Consider the following 16,076-nt stretch of genomic DNA (forward strand, 5'->3'; position numbering starts at 1 on the left):
CAAACTTCCTTCACTTAACCTCTCTTTGAAATATTCTCATTCTTGAATGTTTGAATCCTGTGACATTTCATTGATGAAAACTTTCCTACCAAGCCTTTTTTCTAGCCACCCCTGGTGGGATGAACTCCAATCTCTTCTGTGCTTCTGTACCATTTTCCACATGGTATGATCCTTATTTGTCTTTACCACCAAAGTTTGAGCTTCTTACGGCCACAAAACATTGCTCTCCTCCTTCCAGAACCTTAGGGAGGGTCCTGTTTCAAATAAACACAATATGTATAGTCATTGAATAATTAATTAGGTGTCACTGTGCACAAAGATATCACTGAAGTTTGTAGAACTATCTAGAAGTAAGAATTTAAATAAATTAGTATCGCATTTGGGATTGTAATGGAAAGGTTTAACTTGGATAAGAAGAGGGCTTTTCGAGAATTTCATAACTATTAATGCCAATTAAACTTTCAGGTCTACTAAGTGTTACTTATCTAGCTCCAAATTCTGTAAGTTATATCACATTTATGCACACATGCATGTGTGTACACGCACCATTATTATCACTGTCACCAACCCACTAATCTGATGCACTCTCTTGGATTCCCCAGTTAATTATTTTTGTGATTAGGGATTGCTGAGAAATATAAAATCCTTTCTTAGCACCATTGGGAAATACATGAAATAAGAGTACTTTTAATACAGATGAGTCTGCAAGCTACAATATGTCCAATAATTCAGCAGGTGTTTCCTAAAAACAAAATCCTGATCATTATCCTTGTTCAAAATAAAGGCACAACTACAACATAATAACAATGATAATAATAGCGATGAATGCAACAGCTGATCAAGAACAGAGTGCAATCACCAACTTGTAGTTACTAAGCAATATTGCCTCAAAATAGTTCATTCACAAGGGGAATTGGGCAAATTCAGAATCACTGTGGGTGATTTTTATCACACATCTATCAGCAGCAAATCTAGTAATCAGACAAAATGTAGCACTAAACTTAGAAGATTTGGAGACAAAATTAACTACTGTATTTAGACTAGTTCTTCATTCCTATACAAGCAGTTATCACAAGGGAAGCTGCATGGGCTTTCACAGAATCAACATCATGTTTCTTGAACCAAAGAGGATTTAAATTAGAAATAATTTACATAAGAAAATGCCCATACCCATATGCAACAGTAACATGTTTACAAATAAGAAACATGGTCTGAGAGAAGTTATGAGTAATGAGCAAATCAGGTCCAATTCAAGAGACCACAAAAGAGAAGTCATGTAAAACTAAAAAAAAAAAAAAATCTAAAAAAAAAAAAAAAATTTTTTTTGAAGAAAAAAGCAAGTGGTAAAGGTAAAAAAATAATTTAAAAAAAGATTTTATTTATTTATTTATTTGACAGAGAGAGAGAGAGAGAGAGCACAAGCAGGCGGAGCAGCAGAGAGAGGGAGAAGGAGAAGCAGACTCTCTGCCAAGCAGGGAGCCCAATGTGGTGCTCAATTCCAGGACTCTGAGACCATGACCTGAAATGAAAGCAGACACTGAACCGACTGAACCACCCAAGCACCCCTATTTTTTTTTTTTTTGAGAGAGAGAGTGCACAAGTGCACCCAAGTGCGCGTGTACACACACACACACACACACACATGCATGCGTGCACAACGGGTGTGGGGAGGCACAGAGGAAGAAAGCAGAGACAGAATCTTAAGCAGGCTCCACCCCCAGCATAGAGCCAGAAGCAGGACTCCATTTTAAATGTAGAGATTATCACCTGAGCTGGCATCAAGAATCTGACATTCAACCAAGCCACTGATATACCCCAAAGTCAAAAATAATACAAAATACAAAAATACTAATAATACAAAAATACAAAAGTAAATAACAAAATCAAAGGCCAATTCTTTTAAAAAAACACAAAATGAATGAATAATAAATGATTGTAAAAGAATAAATGTACTAAATATTTAATAATAAATGTTAAATAAGTATTAAATATTAAATTGTCAAATGTCAAGATGATAAAGAAATGACTTTTCTAGAAAAAATGTTATTATAAATTTGAGAAAGAATAAACATGAAACAAGAAAAAATAAAAACATTAATTGAATTAATAGCAATGATAATCATTTAATTGATAATCAAATGCTCCCTTCAGAATATACAGGGTCTGTGATTTTATGCTGATTTTTACCAAAACTTGAAGGAATATGTCATACGTATATTAACCAGAACATACAGAAAAAGTAACTCAACACATGCGATGAGGTAGCTATTACTTCAGTCTTAATAACAGTAAAGCCAATGTAGCACTTCATTGCATGTCACATACTATTTTAAAAGTAAGTGGTAAAATGGGAATTCTGTACTGCTGGTAGAAAAATAAGATTATACAACCTTTAGAGATACCTAATAAGGCTGAAGATAAACATTTTTTGGCTTGTCAGTTTCTCCCCAAGCAATGCTCCTATATTTGTGCCCTAAGAGACATGTACTAGAATGTTCATTGTAGCACTGCATCAGGGAAACAATGTAATATCTACCAAAAGAATGTAAAATTAATACTTATAAACAAAAGCCACATATAGTAATATGGATACATCTCAAAATTTGGAATTTGGGCAGTAAAAGTAGAACATACAGAGAGAGTTGATAAACACAAAGTCAAAGTAGAAGTTCTGTGCAGGTAGAGGGTGAGAATAGAATCAGAAAGGAAATTATAAGCAGCTAAGTTTTTATTTGTAATATTTTATCTCTATGAAAAACAACAAAGACAGGATCTGAAGGATAATGATAAAGGAACTCTTTTAGCTTCCAGTTAGAGAAAGCAAATCTACAAGGGATGAAAATCAGTCATTGCTCCTATAACATTCAATTTTGGATTACAATGGCATGGTGCCCTCAGGTTTCTAAGAAAAGAAACTGTGATTAAAGAATAGTCTATTAGCCAGGGACACCTGGATAGTGGATTCAGTTAAGCTCTGACTTTTGGTTTTAGCTCATGTCACAAGAGATTGAGCTCCACTTCGAGTTCCACATTCAGTGCAGAGTCTGCTTGAGATTCTTTCTCTCCCTCTCCTTCACTCTCTGCCCCTCCCACTCCTGCTCTCTCTTTCTCTAAAATAAATAAATGTTTTTTTTTTTTTAAAGAATATTCTATTAACCAAGGTACCATTCATGTATAAAGACACTTACAGGGTCTACATTCCCCCTCATGAAAAAATCCAGGGAGTATAGCACAGATGAACCCTTTTGGAAAATATTTCTTGACAATATCTAGCCAATTAAAGGATGAATCAAAGAGCTCAGAAATGAAACAGGCATGATTAAAGAAAACAAAACAAAACATGACTGCTGGTAAGCAGTGACTCCACTTAAAAACAGAACGAATGCCAAACAATTTTGCTAATTATGATAGCAGAACAGAACGTATATTTTATAAACATTAGCAGTGTAAAACTAATAGAAACCACAAGCTGGGAGGAAGAATGATGCAGTAATTGTCAGAGTTCTCATATGCTCATCTTTTTAGCTAAGAGATTCACAGTCCTGTCTACACTCAAAGTATGCAGCTAAAAGATAATGAGTTCATTTTTTTGTAATTAAGTTTTTAAATCTAGAATAATCTTTAACAAAATAATTCTTATAGCAAAGAAACATTTTTAAGAAACATCAACAACTTCAGATTCACTTCACTTTCTGTTGCTTCTGCTAAATTTAAATAAAAGCGCTCATTGGTATTGTTATCCCTTTGTATTATTATAAGTATGTATTATGTATTAATGATATATTAACTACTTAAATACCATATGTTTTCTAAAAAATATATTTCTCTATGTTGTGTTCATCCTTCTCTTTCCTTTGGTCAATATCTATGAATAAAAAGATGTCTAAAATGATTATCATCTAATATTATCTATAGTCATGGGATCTCAGGTAATTATGTTATTATTCTACTTTTCTGAATAATTAAGTAAAATAAAACTGCCCGAAGTTTCCGAAAAAATGACATTTTTAAAGGATTTTATTTATTTATTTATTTATTTATTTATTTATTTATTTATGTATTTATTTATTTACTTACTTACTTACTTATTTGGAGAGTGCATGAGTAGGGAGGGGCAGAGGGAAAGAGAGAAGCTCAAGCAGACTGTATGCTGAGTGTGGAGCCTGACACAGGGCTCAATCTCATGACCCTGAGATCATGACCTGAGTCAAAATCAAGAGTTGGAGGCTTAACTGACTGAAGCACTCAAGTGCCCCAAAATAACATTATTTTTATTAAGAAGTAGACCTGATCAATATCTCTATCTTCCCCCTGAGCTACTCCAAAACCTTTGCTTCCTTCCATTTTTTTTCCCTTCCCCCAGCCCCAACATTCTGTTATATCCATCATCAAACATCTCAGGTTTTACTTTCAAATGTGGATTAATGTTTGTTATAATAAATGGTTGTTCAGATTCTAAGTTAATTGATTTCTGGGCTCATCTATATTCCTTGTACCTAGCATCTTCCTTTTGGTTTTATTTTTTGTTTGTGGACTACATTGACTAATTCTTTTTAGAAAGGTTTTATGATGCTACACTCCATGTTCTTGCACGCTGGAAGTGAATTTATTTTTAAGTCCTTACACTTAGATAACAGGTTAGTCAGTTATTGAATTAGAAGATCAAAATGCTTTTCCTCAGGTTGTGAAGACATCACTCAACTGTATTCTTGCATCCTGGACTGATAATTTGACTCTTGTTTCTAGGATGGCTGTTTCTTCTCTCTGAAAGATTTTAAGTTTTTTTTTCTCCACTCTTCCTTTTCTTATGTCTAGATTGGGGATGTCCTTCTCCATCCTATTTCATAATTGGTAGACTTTTCAGTATGAAGAATCATGTCTTCAGTTCTGGGAATTTTGTCATTAGTAGTAATACCAATAACAGTGCCTTATCAAACTATTACCTCACTTGTATTTTCTTCCTTTATTCTTTCTAAGTTTCTTTTTAAAAGTTTATTATTATTATTATTATTAGTAGTAGTAGTAGTAGTAGTAGTAGTAATCTCTACACTCATTCCAGGGCTTGAACTCACAATCTCAAGATCAAGAGTTGCATGCTCTTCAGGTGCTCCTCCCTTTCTAAATTTCTTTTGAGATGATTAAAATTTTGGATCTATTCTCTTTATTTTTTAACCCTTCTTATATACCTTGTTGTTGGTCATTATCTGTATTTTGGAAGAATTTATCAGATTTATCTTCATCTGCAGCTATTTTACTATCCAATCCATTTATTGTGATTTTAATTTGGGCAATCATCTTTCACTTGTGAGATATTTAATTAGTAGTTTTTCACAAAAGAGTTGTTGACCCATCAACAAGGTAAACTCCAATTACTCTGAAAATACTAATTATAATTTTCAGAGCATGTTTTTACACTAAGAACTCTATTTCTTTGAGTGTTAGTTCTCATATTTTTTGAAGTTGGTGACTCTCATGTTACTGGTTTTTCTCAAACATTGATTCTAGCTTGTCTCCTCATTTTTGTATTTAAAAATGTTAGCCTTTTTGAGAATACAGTTTCTGTGTTTTCCAGCCTGTCTTCAAAATTTTAAAAGAGGGAGAAACATGCTATTTGTCAAATTATGCCAATATCTGGCATTGCAAATATGAGAATTTCCTCTTCTTTTTAAATGCAATCATCATCCAAGGTCCTACTCCCTGTGCCTCATGTTTAATCATTCATAGCTACTGCTTTTGCTTAGGGTAGAAGCCTATTTTACTGTATTATCTATTGTCTAGGCAGTGAGAGATGTAGAGAGATCTCTCTACATATTATCCTAAAGGTTGCCTCAGGATACTTCCTTTAAGAGTCTATTACCTTCAAACTTGACAAACACATATTCAGAGCCACTTTTACTTTTTATGGTAGTACTCCCTTTTATTGAGCTGAACTGTGATTTTCTCAGCAATCAAATCCTGTGAGTGCATGTATAATATGCGTATGTGTGTGTGTTTGTGTATGTGTGTGTGTGTTTGTGTATGTGTGTGTATATGTATATATATATACATAAGGAAAATATGACAACTATTATAATTTCTGTTCAACAGAGGTGACTCTTCCTTATTTTTGGCACTGTAACTCATTTTTATTGATTTGAAGTCTGTATATGTAATAGATATTAGTATTTCATGCGTAATTCTATGTTTATAATTTTGCAGATTTAGACATAGGCATATATACATACAGCAGATTTCTAAGTGTGTAAAATGTGAGAAGGAGGTGAGTACATGCATGAAGTTCACTATTAGATTCACTCTTATTCAATATCGGTTAACTTGAGAAAATAATCAGTTTTCTGGTTTAAAAAAAAGTTACATTTAACAGAAAAAAAAAGAAATACTTTGTGTATTTGCCATTTCAAGAATTCAAAATAGCACAAACCAAGCTTATGTGTGTATATGGATTAAAAGTTTAAAATAATCTTTACAGAATAAATATCACTAATTTTACTCTTTTTATTAAACAAGTAAAGTTCTGAAATGTACTGCTCATAACCTTTTTATCAATATTAGGATAATTGAAATTAGACTTGTTTAATTTATTAGAAATCCAACATTTAATTTTAGAAATCTATGAGTTTTGGCATTTCACAAAAATTTTATGACATGCGCATTAATAAAGACATAAATAACTAATATTTTATTATCATAGATACATCTTATAATTTAAAATATTAAATTACCTATTTAAAGCATATTACTGACCATTTCCCATTGACTTTACATCTCGCTTTTTTTAATGGCAGTGTTGTCAGGGGTTCCTATCACTGACATTAAATGGCTTTGCCCCATAGAAGTGCTAGATTTCCCTGCAACTGCTGACCTCAGGGAGATAGAAAATCCCTTATTTGAATTATAGATGGTCCCCCATTTACAGTGGTTCAATTTAGGATTTTTCAACTTTACAACAGTGAGAAAGTGATACATCATTGAATAGAGACCATACTTCAAATTTTGTGTTTTAATCTTTTCCCAGGCTAGTATATGTGGTATAATACTCTCTTATGATGCTGGTTGGGCACAGGAAACCTCATTTCCTAGTGGTTCAGGCAATCACAAGGGTAAATAAGCAAATACACAGACAACCATTCTGTGTCCATACCACCATTCTGGTTTTCACTGTCAGTACAGCATTCAATAAGCTACATTAGATATTTAACACTTTATTATAGATCATGCTTTGTGTTAGATGATTCTGCTCACTTGTGGGCTAATGTAAGTGTTCTGAGCACATTTCAGGTAGACTAGGCTAAGCTACAATATTCTGTAGTAAGGTGTTGTTAGTGTAATTTTGACCTAAGGTATTTTCAACTTTCTATAGGTTTGTCAAGACCTAACCCCGAGAGGAGTCAATGAAAATCTGTACTTTTAATGGGCTTCCTGTTACTTGCAAAGACAAACATCCTAACAAGAAAAAAAGAACTAATTTTTAAAAAGTTACTGATAAAGATACAATTTCCCTTTTCATTTAAAGAGAGAAATTTTTAAACCTATGTAGGTTGATTTTGTTTTATGAAAGTTAAGTTTCATTCATAAATATTATTTGTTTTATCTTTTACTGCTGTCTGATAGTTAAATATGAGTTCTGAGTGCAATTTTAGCTTTCATAATTCTGAGAGCACTTCCAGAATGAAGGTAATGTTAACCTTCATAAAACAACCTCGCCTGGCTCTCAGTCACAGAGGCTGAAATGAACTCCAGTATTCAACATTGGTAAGGTATTTTGGGGGGGGGCTACCTAACAATAAGTTACTATCAGATTCATCACGTGGACCCTGGAAAGTAAAACCGCTCTGGCTGTGACGTATAGGACATCTATGACATATAGGACTTGTCCAGAGATATATCTGCTCAGGCAACTGAGAGTAAGTCTACTTGCTTGGAACCAGGGGGAAAAATCATTTTCCGCACTAAATTAGGTTAAGCATGGACTTCTTAATATCACATTTAACAAAACTTTACATTGACTACGTGAAAGGGAATAAAGATAATAAAAGAAGTTTCAAAAGGGACAGTAAAGTATTCAGAGAGCTTTAAATGAAATTTTTTCCCATCATCTCTTCTTCCTTATCTTCATTGTCCAGAAGAACATATACCAATTGACACATTTTAAGTTTTTCATTATGATTCATATGTTTAATTCATATGTTAACAGATTGAAATTGAAAAAATATCTGGAAACTTGTATTTGGTAGATGAGGACTTATGCATACATTTTGAAAACCAATTTTCAGCTGTAGTATTCATGACAAAAGCCTTCATTATACAGCACATGATGATCCAATGGCCTCAAATCCATAAGGCCATTGTTGACCTAGAAGCAAATTGATATTTAAATATACAAGTGCTGTATGGGACTGTGCTTGCCAAAATGTATTTCCCTGTGAAACTAAAGGAAATATAACAAAAAATCATTTGCAGTGGTCCAGGAGTAATATTTAATCTATTGGATTTAGAATCAGAAAATCTAGATTTATCCTATCATTTCCTGCCTTTGAGATTTGGGGCTTCCATTTCTTATCTCCAATGAGGAGATGATAATAGCAATGAGAGCAATAGCAAGAACAATGGCAACCATTTGTTCCAAAGAAGAGTCAAATCAAATGAGTTAAGTATGTGAGAATTTTTTTTTAATGAGAAGAAACGCAAAAAGACTTCTGGTGGCCTGATGATCTAAAACAAACAACAACAAAATAGTGTAAACATTATGGAATCACAGTCTTACATAGGAGGCAAAGAAAGTAATTCTTGATTCTTGACTTACAGGCCCCGGGTCTTAATAAAGGAGGACTAAATGCTAAAGTTCTGAATTACTCTGTGATGGGCTATGCAAAATTTTGCCCGTTTAAAGAAACAAAAGTAGATGACTCATTTAATATTCATTCTGAGAAGAGTTATGTTTACACTTTTGATTTGGGGGCTTTTTTCTTTGCTATCTGGAACTACCCAAAGGAGAAGTTTTCTGCGGTGATCATCATTTTTAAGTTCTCAACCTATCCCACGACTTAAATGTTTTCTGGGGGATCTCACAAGTTTATATTTATAAGACTTTTCAGCAATCTGAGGTCTGTTAATTTAGCTATGTGGCTTTAGGCAAATCACTTTAACCAATCTAATGTGGGACAAATATAGAGTTTTGTGAATAACAAATCATGAAGATTATACATAAAAAAAAGTGCCCAGTTGACTGCAAAGTTTAGTGGGAGCATGAAGCTGCACAGGGGTTTTATCTGGGGACAAGCAGGCTAGGGGTTCTGGTGCTCATTACGCCTCTAGTTACCTTTGTGAACATGAACAAACTGAGTCATGTGCCTCAGTTTCCTCATCCGCAAGATAAATTTTACTGAATCATCTCTGAGATTTCTTCCAGTATCTATATTGAATTAATCCCTAATTCACACCTAAAGAACTGTATCTTAATTTTTAAGTATTCAAACATTGTTGGAAAATGCTAAAGCATAGGACAAATGTTTTTGTTTGTTACAGCAGGAAGATAAAACTGGTGAAAGGACAATAATATCATGGCCAACCATGTCTTTTGTGTCCCCCCCTCCCCCCGCTTTTTCTATGCCTGAACATCCAGGACTAGGGTAACAGCATTCCTCAAGAATACAGACCAGAGAAGCACCCACACACTGACTGTGTCTCACTCTCTTGCTTGTTTTTAGTAAGTTCAAAGTAAATGTGAGACAAAACCTACCCAGTACTTGCATACTGGGTGTTAAACTTAGGCTGAGCCAAAAAAGAATTCCTAAGTTCTCTACAAACAAAAGTGGATCTAATTACAAACTTTTGACTTTCTCCAAAGGATCTGCTTGAAAAGAAAAAAAAAACCTAAGGGACAAAGGAGGTCGATGAAAATGTCAAATTTTGAGGTGCTTACTTTAGGAGGACAGGGAACTATGGGACGTTGAAGAGGAGGAAAGCATGGCCATTCTGGAAGGGTTTCCTGAAGAAACCAAGGGACAGGATTATTATAGAGATCACAGGGTTAAGTGGTATTCTTGGGGAATTTGTTCTGGAAAAGATACTCTGTCCTACACTTTCTGGGACCTCAGGGCCCTGCAGTCATATTCTTCCTTTGCATTCTCGTCCCCCGTCCTCCTGGACTCTGTCGGTATAATTTTGAGATCTCCATATCCCACTTCAGGAGGGTAAGGGTAAGATTTCCCAAGTGTTCCAAACTGAAGCACATTTTCCCACACAAACTTGGTAACAATTGGCAGTCAGTTACTGTTACTATTTTGGAACAGTGGTATAGGTGCATTATGGATGAGGTGGCATTTTGTGAGATAAACCTGGCTTTAACATATATGTCATGGTTTCCATAAGAAAATAAGATTCTAGTTCTAAAATACTGCTCCATTTCTAGGTTGAGGGAGACTTGAAGATAACTTCTTCAGCTATGCCCTTCAGAGGCTTCAGAGTCTAGGATAAGAGACACATAAGCAATGAATGTGCAGTCTAATCCTGTTTGGTGCTTGGTATCTTCTGAGTCTTGGGAGAATGGCTTAATCTCCACAAGCTTTGCTTAATAGCAAATTGAGATGGAACATTCCTACAATGAGTTGATAGTGATGTGCCAAGAGTCTTCTAATCTTTCATTCTGCACTCCACACTTACTGAATTACGAACTCCCCACAACAGCCATGCTGTCTCATAACTCTGATGTTATACTCCTCTGTATCTTTAAGGATTCAGCTCAAACATTATTTCCAGGAAGATCTTCCTAAACACTACATACCTGCCCAACACAAACATGCACAATGTAGCCCCCCTGGAGCTTCTGCAAACCTTGTGCTTACCACAGTTATAGCACATATCTCACTGTATAAAATTTGGCTCTTTACTTACCATCTCTTTTTTTTAAAGATTTTATTTATTTATTCATGAGAGACACAGGGGGAGAGAGGTAGAGACATAGGCAGAGAGAGAAGCAGGCTCCATGCTGGGAGCCCGATGTGGGGCTTGATTCCAAGACCCCGAGGATCACACCCTGGGCCAAAGGCAGATGCTCTACCGCTGAGCCACCCAGGCGTCCCATCCATCTCTCATTTTTTGAGAAAAGGGCTCACATTATTTGCTTTTGTATTCCTGAACATTCGAACATCTCCTGACATGCGGCAGGTAATCAATAAATACTTTTTGCATGAATGAATGAATGCATAAATAATTACAAGGATTTTTCCCTGCAAGAGCAAAGCTCTCTTCCACTTCTTTCATACAGAGTAATGCTCCCCTAGTTTACCGCTCAGCTTACCTGGGCCAAACATATTCTCATTTGGGTGAGTAATCAAAGCTGCTCCATGTACCAGAACTCATTAGCAGGAGCCCTGCAGGGTGAGGCTATACTTCTTCCCTTTCACTCACTCAGCCACTCTGACAAAAAGAGGAGCTAATGGGGAAGTGCCCAGAGCCCACACCCTCCTTTCAGACTATACCTTGGCCCCTTAGGCTCAAAGTGTTCCAAAGCCTGAGTCAGCCACCCCTATCCATCCACATGTCTGGCTGCTGTCCAAGACTCATAAGAAACCACCCAGGTGCTCAACCTCAGAAAGCCAACAACAAGGTGGTCTGGGCCAACAGAGACCAAATTAACTGAGTGCAGGATAGAAAAGGAAGCAAGCACTAACTGAGAGTCAGGAGACTGGCCTGGTTTCTCCATTGATAAGCTGTCCAACTTTAGCAAGTCACTTCTCCTCTTTGGGTCGAATCTCACCATCTAGGCAGTAAATGGATAAAGCTGAATATCTAGGGGCATGTCCAATTCTCAGGTGCCAGGATCTGAACTCCAGGGCAAGCTAAGCAGCTCCTGTACCTGAAAAGGTAGTGAAACCTGCCTAGTCTAGCAACCCTATCCCCTGGATGGGGGTGCGGGGGCAGGAGGGACAGCTCCCACTCACTGAGAGTGCAGGTTCAAAATTCACACAAGATGCTATCTCAGCCTTCATTCCAAGAAAGCTGAGTCTAAAACAGCCAAGCCTCACTGTTTCACCAAACCCTAATATTGCAGTGGGTAGTGCTGTAGTAGTACCAAGCAAGAGCCATGGCCTGGGCTGTACCTACCATTTAAACAGGCAACAAGCTCCTCCATCCCACACATCAGGTAGGACTGTGCCATTTCTCTGCACGGTCTATGTCCGGAGCCTGTAGATAGGCTACGATCAAATACTGATTGTTCTGGACTGCATCCAGAGGAGCAATCCTAAGGAGAGCAGTATTTCTACCAAGAGTAGCACCTTTTATTCAGTGTTTAGTGCTTTTAAGACTTGTGCAGTATGCTCCATGTGCTTACTCATTTCGTCCTTAGGACCATTCCATTAAGGGAGTATTTTTATCCTCATAATGCAGAAGAGGAAACTGTAGTTTGTTATTAATGTGATTCACACAAAGTATAAACTACTTGAGAAAAGTTAAATGACAATTATAATCTCTCACATCTGTATTGGACTATAAGTTTCCAAAGACCGTTCTATAAGATCATTCTATTTGGTTTCAATTATGGTAATGTAGCTAGTGGCTGAGTCATGACTGTTACCTCTTTAAGGAAGAGGAACTTGAAGGGAGGTCAAATTAGGTGATAGTGGTTTGGGTCTCAAAATCCTCAGTCCTGGGAATTCCCAGTACACCACCAATCTGTGCTAGCATTCCTCAGAGGTAACCAGAGGTCCAGGAACAGGGAGTTTCCTAAAAAAAGCAGTGGCCCAATGTAGGGTGTGAAGCTGGATTTCCAGAGTTTAGCTGAGATTGTGAATGGGATCAGGGTATGAACAGATGTAGCGACAGAAGGAAGACACGCAAGGAAACATCACTTTGGGCATCGTATCCTGAACTATACGCAAGTAATGCCAACAATGTATAGTCGTCTATGTGCTTAGTTCTTTTTCAGCAGCACAGAGTAAGACCCCCAGGGTGTGGTAAGAAGAGAGAGCATTCTGGGTGGAGATGTTTCCGCAGGGGATTTTGTGCTCAGTCAACCTGAAACTTCTAAGATGACTTATTATGGGTGGAATAGCAGGTGTTCACATTCAAACACACTTGTTTGGCCTCACCTTCATCTGTTCTGTGGCAATTTCTCATCTTTTTCTTTCTTTCTTTTTTACCTACTATCAGGTCATTAGTCAGAGTGAATCACGAATAATGTTTAGAAAGGAATTACATGTCTGAGTCTTTATGACAAAGGATACTGACATCAATCCCAGGCAAAATTAAGAATGCTGAATGAAGAATGCTGTGGTCATTCTGTAATTTGGTGAAAGTCAAAGCTTAGAAAATTCAGGGTTGTTTTTATTTTATCAAAACTCAATTTACTAAAGAAATATGGGTGAAATCCCCATTTAGAAATGGGAGGTTCGACTTCACTTGGGCTCTGGCCTCTCTTAATTTAGTTCTATAAGTCTACAGTTGAGAGAAGATCAAATCAGTCATTCTTTAGCCAGGCTTATGTTATTCAACTGCTATGCCACCATCCCTAAGTCAACTCTGTCTCTCTCTTCTGCAGTTTCTGTCCACACATCCCATGGTTTCCTCATTTCTGTTCACTCTGGCTCCTAGGTATCCTCAAATTCACTTTGTAATCTTATTTCTCTGTCTTTAGGTGTGGCCACATCATACTTCCTGTGAACTTCTGCAGTAGCCTTTTATTTTATTTTTTAAAAATTTATTTATTTATTCACAAGAGGCCCAGAGAGAAAGAGGCAGAGACACAGGCAGAGGGAGAAGCAGGCTCCAAGCAGGGAGCCTGACATGGGATTTGATTCTGGGTCTCCAGAATCACACCCTGGGCTGTAGGCCGTGCTAAACCAGTAAGCCACCCAGGCTGCCCTTAAGTAGCCTTTTAATTATCACCCAGACACCAACCTGGGAAGGATTATGATCTGCTACTAATAGATTACTCCAATGGTTCCATACCTTTGTGATCAAACTCCAGATCCTGCATGTTCTGCCTCCTAAACCTCATTACCTGTCCAGCTACCACATATATTTCTTTAACTATAAGGAATTTCTTGCAAATCCCCGAACATGCTGTACTCTTTTAAGCCACCATGTCTATGATTATGGTGATCCTTTCTCCAGAATACATTTATTCTCCTTGCCCTGCTTTGACTTATCATACTTTCTTCATACCTGTCTTCTCCTTGCATCCACCTCTTGACTGTGTTCTCCCAAGCCCTCCACAGTCCATTTATCCCTTGGCAATTTACAGTCTTCTCTTATTCCTTCTCCACTGCAATTTTGGTATTTGGCATATACATTTTTTCACTCTCTAAACTGTGACTTCCTTAAATGTGATAGCTGTGCTTTCATAGTTTTCTCTCCCTATAGGAAAACTCAATAAATATTATTAGAATGAATATTTAATAACATATTTAATTTGTTTCCCAGTGCAAACAAGGAAATTAATCTTTATTTTTAAGTTTTTTTTCCTAATCACTAATACAGGAAAAGCCTATTGTTGTTTTTTTAAATATATTCTGAGAATGATCCTTATACAGTAATAAAAGTTGATTCTTTCAAAATTCTTTAATGTAGGGACCCACATTGCTGAAATGAATGGAAGTCTGAGAATGTCTATCCTTTTTTACTGCATAACTGCTGGGAATAATCACTTGGGATTTAGTCTGGCCTGAGCAAACTATTTTATTTCTACTTTCAAATTGTTACTCAGTCTTCACATCAAAGTATTGTTCATTCAACCATTCTTAAAGATTTTGGAAATACTTTAGTCCATACTCTGAAGAGCAAAGTGTCACTTTATAATGAAACATCAGCTCTTATTTAGGGATCCTGATGATACATTGGAAAGGTGAACAAGTTTTGGCTTGTTTATGGGGTACGGGATATAAATGCCATTTTTATCTGTTCTTTTTCAATTGTGGACACTATCTGAAAACCCTTATTTTGTATTCTGGTTCTGTCCTCTAATAGGTTTATGACTTCAGACAAGTTACTTAACACAGGTTCTTTACCTGTAAAACAGAAATCCTAATTATCCCTACCTCATAGGGATATTTTGAGAACTAAAGGATATAATACACACCAAGTACCTAAATAATGCCTGGATCACAGTGAGCAGATACCTATTAGTCTTTATTTTCAAGTTTCTCTTTTTAGCCTTCCTTACTCTGGGTCATTCTGTCATTGTGGTAACTGTTATTTTCTGATTCAGGAATTTTACAAATCCAATAGGGTACAAATATAAAATTGCTTTGGTAATCTGGATCCTTTACATTGCTCTGCAAATTTTAGAATTATCATGTCAGTTTCCTCAAAGAACGAACCAAGATTCTGATTGGAATTGCAGTAAATTGAGAGATCAGTTTGGGGAGAGAGGGTGTGAACAATATTGTCTTCCAATCTATATATATTGTATATCTTTCCAGTATTTTTAGGTTTTATTTATTTTAGCAATATTTCATAGTTTTCAGCAATGATATCTTCTTCATCTTTTGTTAGCATTATTCTAAGCTATTTGATACGCTTGATGATATATCAAATCAAAGTTTCATTTTTTTGATTGTTCATTGCTTACATATAGAATGACAGTTGATTTTGATGAGTAACATTGTGCCCTATAACTTGGTAAATATATTTATTTTAGGAGTACTTTTGTGAATTTTATTGGGTCTTAATGTTAATACTTACGTCATCTATGAATAGTAATAGTTCTACTTCCCATTTTTTAATCTTTATCTTTTTTTTTTCCCCTTATTTTACTACTAAGACTCCCACTGAAAAGTTAAAGACAAGTTTGAGGAAAGACACTGTTGCCTTGTTCCTACTCTTAGAAAGGAAGCATTCAGTCTTTCACAATTAAGAATAATGCTAACAGTAGATTATTTTGCAGATACTTATAGTCAGATTGAAGGAATTTTCCTTTGTTCCTGGTTTATTCAGAGTTTTATTCTGAATGATTTTTTTGCACCTATTGAGATAATTTTATGATTTTCTCCTTTGTCCTACTCGTATTGTAAGTTACATTGATTGACTTTTTATTACACTAGGCTGTAGTCCTAGGTCAAAAACCACTTGGTTGG

General features: G+C 36.0%; 1 long non-coding RNA gene across 1 annotated transcript in view; it reads right to left on the reverse strand.

Moving 5' to 3' along the window:
* Nucleotides 1–11,398, reverse strand: part of LOC140622192 (uncharacterized) — a 30,069-nt gene extending 18,671 nt beyond the window's left edge. Inside the window, exon 1 of the long non-coding RNA XR_012021936.1 lies at nucleotides 11,300–11,398. This is a non-coding gene — a long non-coding RNA (uncharacterized lncRNA). The remainder of the gene's footprint in view (nucleotides 1–11,299) is intronic.
* Nucleotides 11,399–16,076: the final 4,678 nt, after the last annotated feature.

Source organism: Canis lupus, chromosome 31, assembly GCF_048164855.1.
Source record: "Canis lupus baileyi chromosome 31, mCanLup2.hap1, whole genome shotgun sequence".
Lineage (NCBI taxonomy): Eukaryota > Metazoa > Chordata > Mammalia > Carnivora > Canidae > Canis > Canis lupus.